The 15,531-nt window shown below is 39.0% G+C and overlaps 1 protein-coding gene across 4 annotated transcripts in view; it reads left to right on the top strand.

Moving 5' to 3' along the window:
* Positions 1-15,531, top strand: part of LOC103008006 (recombining binding protein suppressor of hairless) — a 129,064-nt gene that overhangs the window by 24,530 nt on the left and 89,003 nt on the right. The gene's annotated exons all lie outside the window — the stretch shown is intronic.

Here is a 15,531-nt window from a genome sequence, read left to right as displayed (position 1 = left end):
ATTTATTTATTTATTTTTGGCTGTGTTGGGTCTTCGTTTCTGTGCGAGGGCTTTCTCTAGTTGTGGCAAGCGGGGGCCACTCCTCATCGCGGTGCGCGGGCCTCTCACTATCGCGGCCTCTCTTGTTGCGGAGCACAGGCTCCAGACGCGCAGGCTCAGTAGTTGTGGCTCACGGGCCCAGTTGTTCCGCGGCATGTGGGATTCTCCCAGACCAGGGCTCGAACCCATGTCCCCTGCGCTGGCAGGCGGATTCTCAACCACCGCACCACCAGGGAAGCCCGAGCTTTCTGTTTTGATGCTGTATTTATAAATTTGGAAATACATGCATGCTGGGTAGACTCCATTGCCTTAGTTTATATAATAGATTATTCAATAGAATCACTCCCCATAGGATCATCTTCTCTAGTTGTTGCGTTAAGAAATGAAGTACATTAAGGACTGCTCTGGGGGGGGGTGTGTGTGTGTGTGTGCGTGCGTGCCCCTCATGTCTACTTTGGGATCACGATTAGTTGACATGGATCTTTGTTTAAAGATCAACAACAGGGAATTCCCTGGTGGTGTAGTGGTTAAGACTCCGTACTTCCAATTTAGGGGGCCCGGGTTCGATCCCTGGTCAGGGAACTAGATCCCACCTGCATGCCGCAACTAAGAGTTTGAGTGCCACAACTAAGGAACCCTTGAGCTGCACCTAAGGAGCCCACCTGCTGCAACTAAGACCCAGCACAGCCAAATAAATAAGTAAATAAATATTTAAAAAAAAGATCAACAACAAATCATCAAAATATCATTAATCGCTACTACTGCATTTTTATCCTAATGGTAGCAGTTTTAACACACTTTTATTATTTTCTCTGTAGCATTGACGTTTACGTCACACTTTTTTTTTTTTTAATATTTATTTATTTATTTACTTTTGGCTGTGTTGGGTCTTCGTTTCTGTGCGAGGGCTTTCTCTAGTTGCGGCAAGTGGGGGCCACTCTTCATCGCGGTGCGCAGGCCTCTCACTATCGCGGCCTCTCTTGTTGCGGACCACAGCTCCAGACGCGCAGGCTCAGTAGTTGTGGCTCACGGGCCTAGTTGCTCTGTGGCATGTGGGATCTTCCCAGACCAGGGCTCGAACCCGTGTCCCCTGCATTGGCAGGCAGATTCTCAACCACTGCGCCACCAGGGAAGCCCTACGTCACACTTTTAAAAGCCAGAACCAAAACCAAACAAAAAACTATCCATGGCATTTTGATAAATCCATGTACTGAAGATTCATAGGGATTGTTTTGTCTAATGCACATGGGAGTTTCTGCCATAATGCCATATACAGTTGCTCCTTTGTATCCATAGATTCTGCATCTGAGAAGTCAACCAACTGTGGTTTGAAAATATTTGGGGAGAAAAAAAATCCAGAAAGTTCCAAAAAGCAAAATTTGAATTTGCCACTTGCTGGCAACTATTTACATAGCATTTATGGAACATTTACACTGTATTAAGTATTATAAGTAATCTAGAGATGATTTAAAGTATATGGGAGGGGGGGACTTCCTTGGTGGTCCAGTGGTAAAGAATCCGCCTTCCAATGCAGGGGATGCGGGTTCAACCCCTGGTCAGGGAACTAAGATCCCACATACCGCAGGGCAACTAAGCCCACGTGCCACAACTACTGAGCCCATGTGCCTCAACTAGAGAGACTGTGTGCCACGAACTACAGAGGTCATGCGTGCCACAACTAAAGAGAGAACACCTGCACACCACAACTAGAGAGAAGCCTGTGCGCTGCAATGAAAGATCCCGGATGCCACAACTAAGACCCAATGCAGCCGAAAAAGAAAAAGAAAAGAATAACAATAATAAAACTGTATATACGGGAGGATGTGCATAGGTTATATGCAAATACTGTGTGATTTTATATAAGGGACTTGGGCATCTGCAGATTTTGGTATCCAAGGGGGTCCTGGAACCAATCACCTGCAAATACTGAGGGATGAATATGTACCTTGAGAAAACTTGAGATTTGCAAAATTGTGCAGTGAAAGTAACAAGACTCATGGGGAAAAAAGGCTTGGGACAGACTAGTGAAATTCCATGAAACTGTGATCTTGGATACTAACTAAAAACAATAGCAATCCTAAAAAAACAAAGGACTAGCATTTGTATCTTGTATTACCATCAATCTTTGGAATCTTGAACCTTGGATTCAGCCTCTTCTAGTTGTAGGTCCTGGAAGGACATTGCTTCTAAGAGACTATTTTCATTAAAATTAAAAATCTAATCCTATGTGTAACTTTTCTTCATTAATCCATTGTTTTTTTTTTTTTTAATATTTATTTATTTGGTTGTTCTGGGTCTTAGTTGCGGCTCGCCGGCTTCTTAGTTGCAGTACGCGGGCTCTTTAATTGTGGCGTGCGAATTCTTAGTTGCGGCCTGCATGTGGGCTCTAGTTCCCTGACCAGGGATTGAACCCGGGTCCCCTGCATTGGGCTCATGGAGTCTTAACCACTGCACCACCAGGGAAGTCCCAATCCATTGTTTTAATACAGGGGGAATTTTTTGCAGCTTCTTCGTCTGCACAGGCAGCTTTGTCAAATAGGTTAACCCAGCTAGCTGAAAGAGTAGCAATTCCTGAAGCCGCTAAACCAGCTACTACTCATAAGAAAGAAAAGTACTTTTGTAGATTTTCAGGGCTTTTTCCTTAAAATATTTATCTCTTACTAAGCTTTCATCTTTATTTGTGGAAAAGCTTTCCCTATTTGCCTCAAAACATTAACATGCTAGGAAGAATAGTGTATGAAGCAACGTAACTTCCTTTTACACTAGCATCATTCCCCTATTTCTAGTTGCCTAAGAAGTAATTCACAGCAAAGAACACACATTATAGCAGAACAGACTTTACACTTGTTTTGATTTGATTTGTTAAATGCATAGGGTGAGTGGCAGGTGAGTTCAGCTGACGCTTGAACAACTTGGCAGTTAGGGACATCAGACCCCTGTGCAGTGGGAAATCCTCATATAGCATTACAGTCGGCCCTCTGTACCCACAGTTCCGCATCCTTGGATTCACCCAACCATGGATTGCATGGTATTATGGTATGTATTTATTGGGGAAAAAAAAAATCCGTGTGTAAGTGGACCTGCATAGTTTAAATCCGTCGTGTGTAAGTGGACCTGCATAGTTCAAATCTATGTTGTTCAAGGATCAACTGTATTAATTTTGGAATCAGGCTTTGAATTCTGGCTCTATCCCTTAAATGTCACTTTCTGCAAGTTACTTGACTTCTTTAAGCCTCAATTTGTGTATCTGTAAAATGGAATTAATTATACCTGTCCATAGAGTTTGGTAGTAAATAAAGGAGATAATACCTGACAATTTTTTTTACACACTGAATTTACTAATAGTAAGTGTTAGCTCTTCATTTGCAGTTGTCATTTATAATTCATAGTACTCTTCAGAGCGTGGCATAACATATACCACTGTCAAGGAATATTTTCAGCAAGTTGAACATTTTTCAAATAATTTTTAGATGCTTATCAATTTTATTTAATATAAAATATGAGAAGGCAGGATTTTGTTTTTACTGTCAAATATAGGTCACAAGGAAAACAGACGCAAAATGTGATAAATGAGATTTGTATTTTCATTTTTTTGGCAAAGTTTTATATAGGAAACTGGTAAAATAATCAGAAAATGAAGAAGCTGTAATTGTATTTAGGCTCGTGTGATGTAAGGGGATACAAACAGGTTTTTTCCTTTAGGTTGCAAAGGAGATGAACTTTTTTCTGTTTAAACGCTGTTAAAAGTTCTATACTGCTTTTGCCTATGACGTGTAGTGGTTTTTAAGGTTTACATTCTCTCTTCCAACTCAAAGCTTTCATTTAACCAAAAAAGTTGAACTGGAACTCCATTTAAAACTTCTCATTGATCCTTCTTATTTGATTTGATATTTCCTATTGACATTTTTATTCTTAGTACCGTGCACTAAACTATTTTCAACAAATTCTATTGAGGAGTCATTTCTTGAAAACCTGTTACAGGCAAGATCTTTGAACACCTTAAGTTTTATAAAAGATGAGTTAAGACAGTTTGGTCTTTGGCTGTTTGTACCTTAGTGGGGAATCCAGCTATGCTCATAACTTTTACTGTAATACAAAGATGAACATAATGACTCCTATAATAGAGACATTTCACAAGTACAGATGAAGAAGGAGTGATTAATTTGGACTGGGGATTTCAGCAAAGCCTTCATGAAGGATTTCTTATTCCTCTTCTTATTTTTAAACTTAAAAAAAATTTTTGTTTTGGCTGCACTGTGTGGCTTGTGGGATCTTAGTTCCCCGACCAGGGATTGAACCCGGGCCCTCAGCAGTGAAAGCACCGAGTCCTAACCACTGGACCACCAGGGAATTCCCCTTAAACTTTTAAATTGTGCTACAGGAAGGTGAGTTGTGGAAATCTGGAGACGAGATTTTGTTCAGGAATACCTGGGTATATGGAATCTTTAAAAAAAAAAAAAAAAGTGGTTCTGAAGAACCTAGGGGCAGGACAGGAATAAAGACACAGACATAGAGAATGGACTTGAGGACACAGGGAGGGGGAAGGGTAAGCTGGGATGAAGTGAGAGAGTAGCATTGACATATATATACTACCAAATGTAAAATAGATAGCTAGTGGGAAGCAGCTGCATAGCACAGGGAGATCGTCTCAGTGCTTTGTGACCACCTAGAGGGGTGGGATAGGGAGGGTGGGAGGGAGACTCAAGAGTGAGGAGATATGGGGATGTATGGATATGTATAGCTGATTCACTTTGTTATACAGCAGAAACTAACACGCCATTGTAAAGCAGTTATACTTCAATAAAGATGTTAAAAAAAAAGAGGAATACCTGGGGTACTCTCCGTCCTCTGTCCCTCCCAGTCAGGATGTTCTTGTAGGAGACAGATGAATTAATTAAAAAACCATGAGTGCTCAGTTTGTAAACATTCCTTCAAGTGGAGGAAAACAAAGTCAGTCGAAGGGTAAGCCTGAGTAGTGGCCGAGTGAGAATGTGGCTGTTTTCTCCCTGGACCTGAGGCGTGTGTCACTGGCAGCTGTGAATGTCATTAGGGAGCCTGAGCCAAGATAAATCTGTGCCAAGACAGGCTGCTTGTGCTTCTGCTCTGTGTAGCCAGTGCCATTCAGTTAAGTTCTGTATCATTGGATAAATAGAGTAGGAGCTAGATCAGGCCAAATAGATCAGGAGTGAGAGAGATTGTCTGTATAAGCTCTTCCTGCCTGTTTGAAATGTTATGCAATTGATACAGGAATATATTCTTGTATCATTATTATGATAGTTTAGAAGCCTCCAGTTCTACTTCTTTCCCCAGAGGTAACCAGTTTTAAAATTTTGAGATATATTCTTCCAAACAATTTCCCACATACTTTGGGTTTTCTAGAGGGCAGATGGGCTCATATTATTGTATTTGTATATTATATATTATGCTTACTTTAAAAAGTGAATCATTCTTGAGTTCTTAGCATACATTTAGAATTATTTTTCTTGGGAATTCCCTGGTGGTCCAGTGGTTAGGACTTGATGCTTTCCCTGCCATGGGCCTGGGTTCCATCCCTGGTCGGGGAACTAAGATGCTGCAAGTTGCGTGGCGCGGTCACCCCCCCTGCCCCCACACAAAAAAATAATTTTCTTTAAAAAAATCTGTGTAGTATTCCATATCCATAATATAGATGCAACAGAATTTATTAGCCAGTTTGCATTTGGCATACAACTACCTGTGTTTCTCTTTTAGGAACAACTCTGTGTAGTAGCCACATATCCATGAGTATTTTTGTAGGACATACACTTAGAAGTGGAATTGCTGGTTGCAGGGATATGTACATTTGTAGTTTTGATAGATACTGCCAGCTCCAGAACCTTATATTAACTCACACCCGTATGTATAGCAGTGTGTGAGAGTTGATGACTGGATTTCAATAGAAATTGAGAAGAAGGGATTTCTGTACAGATGGAGGAGTGTCAGAAAAAGCATGGAGGCAGGACAGCCTAGTAAATATGGTGAGACAAAAGGGAGTAAAGAATCTGATGTGTAGAGTATAGGAAGCAAGAGGGGCTTGTGGACAAGTCTAGAAAGGTAGGTTGGATCAAATAGTGAAGTATTTGTACTGTGTTGCTCAGAACTTTAAACTTGAATGGACAATGGGAGCCTTTGGAAAGGTTTTACACATGAGCTTTATTTCAAAAGCAGTAACTGTGAAGGCTAGGTTTTTGAGATGGGAAATTGGCTATGAGACTGTTATAGTAATAAAATGCTGTAATGAAGTTCGTGACATTAAAAATTAAAGAATCAGATTCAAGCAGTGGTATAGAGTTAAAACCAGTTTGTAAGATTGGTGGCTTAGGATGAGAACAGAGAAACTGAATGTGGTGGCTATCTGAGTGGGTAGGCAGCACCATTTACAAAAACAAAACTAGAATGAGAAATAGGTTTGGGGTAAAATAAGGGAAACTTTATTAAAATATAAGGAAGAAGATAATTCACTATCTGCTGTTGATGTATTTCCATGATGTGTGTTCAGTTTTTTTATTGTAGCAAAATATATGTAACGTAAGATTTATTATTTTAACCGTTTTTAACTGTACTGTTCAGTGGTATTAGGTGCATTCATGTTGTTGTACAACTATCACCACCATCCATCTCCAGAACTTTTTCCATCTTCCTAACCTGAAACTCTGAACTCATTAAACGATAACTCTATTCCCCCTTACCCTGAGCCCTTGGTAACCGCCATTCTACTTTCTATCTCTATGAATTTGACTGTTCTAGGTACCTCATGAGTGGAGTCATACAGTATTGTCCTTTTGTGACTGGCTAATTTCACTTAGCATAATGTCTTCAAGGTTCATCCATGTTGTAGCATGTCAGAATTTCCTACCTTTTTAAGGTAGAATAGTATTCCATTGTACGCATGTACCACATTTTAAAAATCTGTCCATCTCCTGGTGGACATTTGGGTTGCATTTGTTTGAGTTTTTTGTTTGTTTTTGTGTTTTTGTTTTTTTGGTGGGAATCTTGGGTTTTTTGTTTGTTATTGGAGATTGCATATAATAAAATTGAGTTTGATAAAACTGTGCAAACCACTACAGTCTTGCAGAGACCCACTGTTCGAAAATAGTGTTTGCTGCCACAAGGATGATTACAGAAGATCATATAAATACTTTGTACAACTCAAATATATTATGGCTTTTGGAAAAATGACCTAAAATGCTTAACCTACTAGTGGTAGACACCACAATGGAGGTATAGTATAAAGTTAACTGGACTTAGAAGACTTGAGGTTTTTAATATAATCATTGGATTATTGTGAGGATTCAGTAAAATGTACAAAATTATGTACACTTTGAAGTGCCCAGAACAGAGATGGTGTTGTAATATATGTTCTAGTCTGGTTGACTGAAGAACTGCTTGAAGAACTTGAACTATTAGATAGGTGAAATAAAACAGCCCCTGCATCTGATGAAAAAAGTTAAGTGATGAGGTTATCCTAAAATAGGGATGAGTTGTCAAGTAAGTGTTACCTGTTAATTTTGAAAGTGTCTCTAAAATCTTGATACTTTGTGGCAGTAATTTTCTAATTGAAGTTAAGAGCAGTGAGGTGAGAATAAATATATCAGAGAGGTTCCTTTCTCTTTTTATTCATTACTCCCTAGAAAACACATATTCACTTTCCAAGTTCTCTGCAGTTCATTTCTATTAAGCAGAGTTGTAATTCTAGGCCCACAGCCTGAAATTGTGACTTGTGTTAATACATTTCAACACAGTTCCATCTCAGGAACATGTGTTATGTTTTGGAACTCTTTAATATATCATTTTCCTTCATGTTCCTTTCCTATCATTTGGCATTGGAAAATTGAAAAGCCTGAAGAGAACACAAAATCTAGATGAAGAATGGTGATGGAAAATTAAAGCAACAGATCAAAAGAAGTCCTTAGAGACTTTTAAACTAGTTCTTTCTAGTAGGGCTAAAGTTATAGGTCGGTTCTTTAGCTTTATTAATTTCTTTCAGCCTCTTTGTAATAGGTAAGCTAATAGAAGGTAGTTGGTAATTTAAATGAGATGCTTAGCATGTGGAAAGCACTTCATATGTGTTGTCTGTTAAATTTATTGTTTCTAATCTATGGGATTGAGACTGAGAAGCATTTTGGTGACTAGAGAGCATCAGGTAATAGGTTCCTGTTCTTATCTGAGATTGCCTTTATTATTTTACCTGTACAGTGTTTGAATATGGACTGTCTCCCTTAAATTAGTCTCTGTAATTAGAGATTTTCTTAAATATTTTTACCACATTATTGTTTATTTAACACTGACAGATATAGATGGCAGAGGATGCATAATTAAAATGCTAAGATTATTAGAACATTTGTTTAGTAAATAATACATTTACCTCATTTTTTAAAAATTCCAACTACAAGCAAGAACTAAATAGACTAACTTGATTTGTCATATCTCCCTACTCTTTGCAGAAAGTTCTGATAAACTGTAATAAATTCTGTTAGAATATCTGAGCATATCCAATTTATTATATCCAAACTGAGCTACTGAAACCCCCTCTTTTTTTCCTAATGTATTTTTTCTTCCAGTTTTATTGAGATATAATTGACATACAGCATTGTATGTTTATGGTGTAGAGCATAATGATAGCTTACATACATCACAATAAGTTTGGTGAACAACCACGATCTCATATAGATACAAAATTAAAGAAATGAACCTTCCCCGCCCCAGATCTTCTCCTTAAATTTTCCCCATCTCATTAAGTAACTTTATCCTTTGGGTTGCTTAGGCTAGAAACCTTGGAGTCACCATTGCTCTCTTCCTCTTTTTTCTTCAACTCCACGATCCAGAGTGTCATCAGATGTTGTTAGTTTTGTCTTTAAAATATGCCCATAGTTTCATCACCTGTGACACTTCCCACTGCTTCCACCCTGTGTGAGGCTTTGTCATCTTTAACCTAGATAGTCACCATAGCCTCTTAACTGGTCTCTACTGCTTTTTCCCTTAATGCCTTTTCTGTTTCTCTGCTCAGCAGCCAAATTCATGCTGATCTTCCTCTTCTTAGATCTGGATCTTCCTTGACTCAAAATTTGGAGTAAAAAGCTCAAGACCTTTGTGATCTGTGGTGTCCCTTGAACATGCACACCGCCACCCGTACTCACACAAACTCACATAACCTCTCGTCGCCTGATACGCCTCTCCTGTAGTCTCTGTTCCTCGCTGAAACACTCCTGCGTTAGGGCTCTTGGACCTGTTGTTTGTTCCCTTTGCATGACATCTTCCTCCTTTCATCACCTCCTTCAGATCTTTGCTCGAATATTACCTCACTGAGGGCTTATTTAAAATCGCACCTCACCTCCTGTCTTCCTTATCCTTTCCTTCTCTGTTTCTCTCCGTAGCATTTACCACTATCTGACATTATATTTACACTGTAAACTGTGCTGCCAAGGGTTTTGGTCTTATCTGTACAGTGAGGTATCCTTAGTACTTAAAAAAGGGCTGACACATTGTAGATGTTCAAATATTTGTTGAACTAATGAATTTGTCAAGAGAAAGGAGAATGCTTGAAGGCATGAATTAAGAGGTACAGATTGGATCATCATCCACATAATTGAAATAAACATAAGTGTGAAAAATTTAAAACTTAAACATAAGTATTTCTTGAACATTAAATTAAAAAATTTTTAGGAAAATATTTTATTTTGGCTTTAGAATTGTGACATTAGCAGTAACTGATTATCAGATTGTGTCTTCAAAGTCAGTAAATATTTATGCCTGGTGGGCAGTGTTCTAGGTACTTTCACATTTAAGCAGTATTTAAGCATTAATGTAGTTTATTATTCTCTTATTATCTACAGAGAAGTTGTGACTGGTCAGAAGTTACATATCCAGTGCGTTTCTAACCTATGACGCCTGACTCCCAAGCCCAGAACTTGATCAGCACATTCTTTATACTCATGACCACACAATTTTTCAAGCCACCAAAATTTATGTTTTATTTTAAACAAAAAGAGACCTAAGCAGTGAAACCAAAGGAGAAAGAAAATGATATGGAGAAACTGAATTCACTCATAACCATTTCTATAAATATATACATAAAAAAGAAAGTAGAGGTAAATTTGATTCAGACTCTTTAGCATTTCTTCCTTAGTTTCCTCTCAAATCTTAGAAAGGAAAGAAGCTTCTGTTGATTTGCTTGTTTTGAATAAATGTATAATAGTTTTTATGAGCTGATTTACTGTATTACTACTTTTCCCTTCTTAACATCCTTTACTCGGCACTTTTGAACAGTGTAGTTCTTCCATAGCCCTTTCCACGTTCCCCACCCTCCTAGCTTTGGTCAACTTGCTAACACTAATCTATTTGAAAAAGGATAGTTGTGTGTGTTTGTGTGTATATGTGTGTGTGTATGCATGTGTGTATTTATATTTAAATTATACCTGTCCATACTGTGTCATCTAGAATTCTAGCAAAAAATTCAGGCATATGCCAATTGACACCCTGGATGTTTGCCACTTTAAGAGCAGCAGCAGCATCAGGCACTTTGATAGTTTCTTTAATGCTGTTACTGAAAATTTTAGGATATACATTTTGAGAAAAGAGCTTCCCCAGTTGGGAGTTCCTCAGAAATAAAATTAGCTGAATATTCCATCTTCCAGAATTGTTAGATGTCAAGCGTCTTTTAGTTAGTGGGTCTCATTGATCTTCAGTTTAGCCTCTTAGGTGCTTGACTTCCCCTTGCCCCCAGTGTTTAGTTGGAAAAGGAGTTACAGCTTTACTATTACGGTGGAATCAGAATAGTTTATGATTCTCAGAAAGATTCTTTGAAAGTTACTCAAACCAGATTTTTTTTTGTAATTAATTAATTTATTCATTTATTTAATTTTTGGCTGCATTGGGTCTTCGCTTGCACGTGGATTTTCTCTAGTTGCTGAGAGCGGGGGCTACTCTTTGTTGCGGTGCACGGGCTTCTCATTGCAGTGGGTTCTCTTGTTGCAGAACATAGGCTCTAGGCACGCGGGCTTCAGTAGTTGTGGTTCATGGGCTCTAGAGCGCAGGCTCAGTAGTTGTGGTGCACGGGCTTAGTTGCTCCACGTCATGTGGGATCTTCCTGGGCCAGGGCTCGAACCCGTGTCCCCTGCATTGACAGGCGGATTCTTAACCACTGCGCCACCAGGGAAGCCCTCAAACCAGATTTGAAACCTTTATTATCACTGGCAAAAACAAGTTTAGAATTGAAATACCTAGAATATGTGATTTTCATACTTTAGATGATAGCAATGGTTAATTTTCTGTCATTATTTAACAAGACTGTTTCCAAGTACTTCATTGACAAAATTCATTTAAAATTAAAGTGTCTGTAGAACACATTCCCTAAATTATGGTATCTAATTAAAAATACGTTGCTTCATCAATTCAGTATTTAGTATTTTTCTTTTTAAAAATATCTTACATATAATAAGCCTGTGAGAATTTATGGAAAAACACTAACTTAGCTCAGCATGTAGAATGTCATCTATTGCAGGCACCAAAAACATTAAAAAATTTTGTTTTTCATTCCTAGTCTCACCTATTTCATTTTTCCCTCCTTTATTCTTATATTCTCCTTTTAAACAATATCATGTGACGTTAAATTTTGTTTTACCCGCTGCTCCTGCAGTTTGTGGATGTGGGAGGGTGGGGCGAAGGTCCAGAGATCTGAAACACCATGGTGTCCTCTGAGAAATGTACAAACTTCCAGTGTGGCCAGAACATATGTTTTATTTGTATGGCTAGGGGGAGACCAGAAGCTGGATCAGGAAGGATCCTGTTGCAGTTATCCAATTAAACCAAACCCAGCAACCTTTTTTCTTTCATACCTCTTAATATTGCGTTCTCCCTTTATCAGAACTTCAAGAGTAAGTCTACCTAGGTGTATTTTAAAAGCGGGCAAATATCTGTATCACCTTTTGATGATCTTTTAAAGTTTTCTATTGAGATTTCTGGTGGTTTAAGAGTAAACAAGGGCTTCCCTGGTGGCGCAGTGGTTAGGAATCCGCCTGCCAGTGCAGGGGACACGGGTTCGAGCCCTGGTCCGGGAAGATCCCACATGCCGCGGAGCAACTAAGCCTGTGCACCCCAACTACTGAGCCTGTGCTCTAGAGCCCATGAGCCACAACTACTGAGCCCGCGTGCCTAGAGCCCGTGCTTGGCAACAAGAGAAGCCATCACAATGAGAAGCCCGTGCACCGCAATGAAGAGTAGCTCCTGCTCACCATAACTAGAGAAAGCCCGCATGCAGCAGCGAGGACCCAACGCAGCCAAAAATAAATAAATAAAATAAATAAATTTAAAAAAAAAGTAAATAATAAAATTTGGAAGACTATAAAACAAAATTAAAAATATATAACAGATTAAAGATTTTTCTGGAGTTTTTTTTTAATTTTTATTTTATACGGGAATATAGTTGATTTACAATGTTGTGTTAGTTTCAGGTGTACAGCAAAGTGGGTCAGTTATACATATACATGTATCTATTCTTTTTCAGATTCTTTTCCCATTTAGGTTATTACAGAGTATTGAGTAGAGTTTCCTGTGCTATACAGCAGGTCCTTGTTGGTTATCTACTGTATACATAGTAGTGTGTATATGTTAATCCCAAACTTCTGATTTATCCCTCCCCTCCACCTTTCCCCAGTCTGGAGTATTTTCTGACCTTAGATTCTTTTTTTTTCATTTTATTTTTACTTATTTATTTATTTTACTTTTATTTTATATTGGAATATAGCCAATTAATAATGTTGTGATAGTTTCAGGTGCACAGCAAAATGACTCAGCCATACATATACACGTATCCATTCCCTCCCAGACTCCCCTCCCATCCAGGCTGCCACATAACATTGAGCAGAGTTCCTTGTTCTATACAGTAGGTCTTTGTTGGTTATCTATTGTATATATAGTAGTGTGTATATGTTAATCCTGAACTCCTAATTTATCCCTCCCCCGCACCTTTCCCCAACCTGGAGTATTTTCTGACCTTAGATTCTTGATATAATAGTGAATTTTTGTTGCTCCTTGTTGAGAAAAGTAAAGTTGCAGGATAAAAATAAAGGAGAAATTATTTGTGAGTCCATCATTTAGAAAGTGATTCACTAATTGTGAAATCCATTTATTGGGTTACAACCAGCATTTTAAGTAAATTCATGATATAAAATAGAATAGATTTTATCTACCTGAATGTGTGTGTGTGGCTGTTATGTTAAAACCTACTTTTAGTTGCGGTTAGCAAAGTTTGAAAAACCCTGTTTAATGTTTGCATATACCTACTAACATTTCTGTGTATGTTTTAAAAATAATGTCTATTCATTTACTTGGGTATTTGAGAATCTACTGTTTCTCCTCCCTACCCCACCCCCCACCCCCATTCATTGAGTCATCACTATGTGCCAGATACTGTTCTAAGCGATTTACATATATTAGATCACTTTTTCTCCTATTACATGAAATTTTTATCCCAATTTTTCAAAAGGAGAAACTAAGTTACCTAGTGATTGATTAACTTGCTCAGAGTTATATATTGTTAAGTTATGGATCTGGGATTCAAACCCAAGCCCATTCAGAGTCCATTCTTCTAACCACCAAGCTTTATTGCTGGCTGTGTGAAGTCACTGTGATAAATGCTGGCAATACATTTGAAATGGTTCTTGATCTCATGGAACTTAACATATTTATATTTATAAATATATTTATAATTTTCTATACTTTATATATACACACACACACAACGTGTAATGTGAGAAAACACCATTTATCTATCTGTTTATCTATCTATCTATCTATCTAATCTATCTGGCTGTGCCAGGTTTTAGTCTCGGCACGTGGGATCTTCATTGCCACGTGTGAGATCTTTTAGTTGCGGCATGCGGGATCTAGTTCCCTGATCTGGGGTCGCACCTGGGCCCCTTGCATTGGGAGCGCGGAGTCTTAACCACTGGACCACCAGGGAAGTCCCAACACTATATATAGTTAACTAACCATGTTTATAATTAGAATATTACCATGTTATAAATTTCAACATTACTGACTTATTGCCATCATCTGGATGTGCCATGATTTAATTATTCCTGTGTTGTTGGAGATTCCCAGTCCTTGCTTGGTAGGATTGCAGTGAGCCTCGGAATGCATTCATTATTGTCATTTCAGCTTACTATGTGAGGCTGTTTATAAAAGCATAGAAGTTTGAAGTTACTGACATTTGTTTCTAATTACATTCCTGAAGCTTATGTTCTAGCAGTAGTGCTGATCTTATACCTTCATAATCATTGTGTATTATAAATTCAGTAGTCAAAAACAAAGCAAACAAAATTCGGTAGTCAAAAAATGGTATCCACGCTAAATCATCTTCTTTCAAAGTCTCTGTTGTCCTTGATATTGTTGCAGCATGTATAAGCCATTTCTAAATAATTTCTTCAAATCACTGGAATATTTGTGTGCCTAATAAATTTTAGAGCACGTGAGACAAGCACTCCATCACGAACGTTCTGTATTTAGCTGTCGATTGTGTGTCCCAAATGGGGTTTATAACATTTTCACATGCTTAAGTCATTAGTGCCAATTGTGTTCCAGGCTTTGGTGGTTAGATAATAGTTTTACAGAGATGAAAGACAAAAGCTATCCCCTTTGGACACAGCGTAGTGAAGGAGGCCGTAACAACTGTCATGAAAATGTATTTCTGTCTCTTCCAAAAGAAGTGAAATGTTTTGTAGACAATTGCATAGGGTTTTAATACACATTAATTTTGCAATTAAAGGTATGTAGTTGGGGGACTGCCCTGGTGGCACAGTGGTTAAGACTCTGCCTGCCAATGCAGGGGACACGGGTTCTAGACCTGGTCCGGGAAGATCCAGCATGCTGCGGAGCAATTAAGCCCTTGCACCACAACTGCTGAGCCTGCGCTCAAAAGCCCGCGAGCCACAACTACGGAGCCCAGGACCACAACTACTACTGAAGCCCGTGCGCCTAGAGCCCATGCTGCACAATAAGAGAAGCCACCGCAATGAGAAGCCTGCAAACCGCAACGAAGAGTAGCCCCTGCTCGCCGCAACTAGAGAAAGCCCGTGCGCAGCAATGAAAACCCAACGCAGCCAAAAATAAGTAAATAAAAAATAAATAAATTTATTTAAAAAAAGGTATATAGTTGGGCATCAGAATTTCTGGGTTTTATTTTTGGCTGCATTGGGTCTTTGTTGCTGCTCATGGGCTTTCTCTAGTTGCAGCGAGCAGGGGCTACTCTTCGTTTCAGCACTTCGGCTTCTCTTTGCGGTGGCTTCTCTTGTGGCGGAGCACGGGCTCTAGGCACGGGGCTTCAGTAGTTGTGGCGCGTGGGCTCAGTAGTTGTGGCTCGCGGGCTCTGGCACTCAGGCTCAGTAGTGTGGTGCACGGGCTTAGTTGCTCCGCAGCATGTGGGATCTTCCCAGACCAGGGATCAAACCCCATGTTCCCTGCATTGTCAGGCGGATT

This window comes from Balaenoptera acutorostrata, chromosome 5 (assembly GCF_949987535.1).
Source record: "Balaenoptera acutorostrata chromosome 5, mBalAcu1.1, whole genome shotgun sequence".
Lineage (NCBI taxonomy): Eukaryota > Metazoa > Chordata > Mammalia > Artiodactyla > Balaenopteridae > Balaenoptera > Balaenoptera acutorostrata.
The sequence above is the reverse complement of the archived record's forward strand: the minus strand, read 5'-3'. Positions and strand labels throughout refer to the sequence as shown.